The sequence below is a fragment of the Mirounga angustirostris genome, unplaced genomic scaffold (genome assembly GCF_029215605.1).
Source record: "Mirounga angustirostris isolate CCGP_5_RB_7025 unplaced genomic scaffold, mMirAng1.0.hap1 SCAF_11, whole genome shotgun sequence".
Taxonomy (NCBI): Eukaryota; Metazoa; Chordata; class Mammalia; order Carnivora; family Phocidae; genus Mirounga; species Mirounga angustirostris.
In genome coordinates, this window is record NW_026991719.1 from 78002584 (window position 1) to 78005307 (window position 2724).

The following is a 2724-nucleotide window of genomic DNA, read 5'->3' on the forward strand; positions in this document are numbered from 1 at the left end:
AAAGTGGGAGAGAGCACAGTGGGTCGCATTGGGAGAGATCACTCCCCTTCTCAGAGTGCATTTGGAAGAGTGTATTTTGCCTCTCCAAGGACAAAAGTCCAGCCGGGATCCACTGAAAGGTGCCCAACAGCAGGGTCAGAGGTGCATGCAGAGGGCAGAAAACGTTTTAACAACTTTTCACTGTGAGCCACAATAGGCTTAAATCTGCGTGCACACAGAACAGCTGCTTTTCTGCTGCAGAACTGAGCAGAAAGCAGAGACAGGTGCAGATTGCAAATTACCTGGCCACCTCTTTTCCCTGTCTGCCACTAGATTCAAGCATCTGCAAATGATTTTGGGGGACAGAAGAGAGTAGGGGACTGAGTTGAGAGCACACGGCCAATAACCTGGTTCCAGTGTTTTGCTGAGCATTACAATAAACTCTAGCCTCTGCACATGCACTGTGCAGCTGCTTTTTCACGGGACAGGATGGTGCTGGGCATGCACCAAGTCTTTCCTCCAGGGGACAAGAGTGGGCCTGTACCTTACCAGGCCATTTAAAACTTGGAGTTTTGAATCCCATCCACTGGCCAGAGATAAAATACGGGAGACCTGTGGCTCTGGATGTGCCAACAACCTGGGAACAGACAGGTTAAGGGCAGGAAACTGATGAAAGCCCAGGACAAAGGAGATTGTTCACCTCCCGAACAGCGGTGACCAAGAGTTCCCCTCTCCCAAGACAAGAGGCCTGGGTGACATAATATTCTTCCTCCTCCACCACCTCTCCCTCCTCCCACCTACCAGCACAGTCTGAATTCAGAGAGAAACACAGCGCCTCCAGTGGAGACTGGAGTCCCCTACACTAAATCCCTCCCCCCTATCCTTGGCAAGGGCATGTTTACAAGGGCAAGTCAGCTGTGAGCCAGCCCAGCTGGCCTCTCCCTCAGAAGACCAACACAGGCCCCTGCATCTAGAAAGCTCCAAAACATCAGCTTCCTGTGGAAATAGGACCAGGCTGTCTTGTTCTTTTTTTCCTTTTCTTAATTTTTAAATTTTTAAAAATTTTTAATTTTTTTATTTCTTATTTTTTGTTATCTTTTATTATATATACTTTTTTCTTCTTTTCTTGTTCTCTTTTTTTTATATCAGGCTTATAATTTTTTGTTGATTTGTTGGTTTGTTTCTTTCCGTCTCTTATTTTTCAGATCAGGCTTACTTTTTTTTTTTCTTTCCCTATTATTTGTTCCTTCTTTCTTTCTTATTTTTTAGAATCTGGCTTATAGCTTATTGCTTTTTGTTTGCATTTTTGTTCCTTTTCCTTCTCTCCTGTATTGGATCAGTCTTTCTGTTTTTTGTTTTCCTTTTTTTTCCTTTTACAGGTTTATCTTGACAAACAAATCAAACATACCTACTTAAGTTCTAAACACTCCCCACTACAAGCAAGGAAGAACTCTGTAGAGGAATTACAACTAGGAAAGAGCAGCCAAAACACAACAGGAGAGTGTACAGAGCATATAACAAAAACACTTCCTGAAGTTCTTGTTGTTGTTATTTATTTTTTTCTTTTTCTTTCCTCTGTTCTTTTCTGGACAAAATGATAAGATAGAGAAACTTACCCCCAAAAGAAAGAGCAGGAGGTAGTACTCAGTGCCAAGGATTTAATAAATACAGATATAAAAAAGATGTCTGAACTAGAATTTAAAACAATGATTATAAAGATACTAGCTGGGCTTGCAAAAAGCATAGAAGGCACTACAGAATCCTTTAGTGTAAAAAAAAAAAAAAGAATGAATATTTAGTTAGGCCAAAATTGAAAATGCTATTACTGAGATGCCATCCCAAATGGAGGCTTTAACAATGAGGATGAATGAGGCAGAAGAGAGAGTTAGTGGCATACAAGATAAAATAATGGAAAATAAAGAAGTTGAAAAGAAGAGAGAAAGAAAACTACTGGATCACAAAGGGAGACTTTGAGAACTCTGCGATTCCATAAAGTGAAATAATATCGGGATAATAGGGGTCCCAGAAGATGAAGAGTAAGAGAGAGGGACAGAAAGTTTATTTGAATAAATTATAGCTAAGAACTTCCCTATTTGGGGAAGGAAATAGGCATTCAAGTCCAGGAGGCACAGAGAATCCCCCTTCAGAATCAATAAAAATAGGTCAACAACTTGACATATAAGAGTGAAACTTGCAAATTTCAAAGATAAAGAGAAAAACCTGAAAGCTGCTTGGGACAAGAGGTCCTCAACCTAGAAGGGTAGACACATAAGGCTGGCATCAGATCAGTCCATAGATACCTGGCAGACCAGAAAGGACTGGCATGATATGTTCAATGTGATAAATGGTAAAAATATGCAGAATACTTTACCCAGCAAGGCTATCATTCAGAATAGAAGGTGAGATAAAGAGTTTCCGGGACAAACAAAAACTAAAGGAATTTGTGATCACTAAACCTGTCCTGTAAGAAATACCAAAGGGGAATCCTTTAAGCAGAGAGAGAGCCCCAAAGTAACAAAGACCAGGAAGGAACAGAGACAATCTACAGGAATTATGACATCATAGGTAATACAATGGCACAAAATTCATATATTTCATAATTACTCTGAGTAAAAAAATTACTCTTAGTAAATGGACTAAATGCTCTAATCCGAAGACATAGGTTATCAGAATGCATAAAAAATGAGAACCATTGATATGCTGCTTAAAAGAGACTAATTCTGGACACAAAAACACTTCCAGATT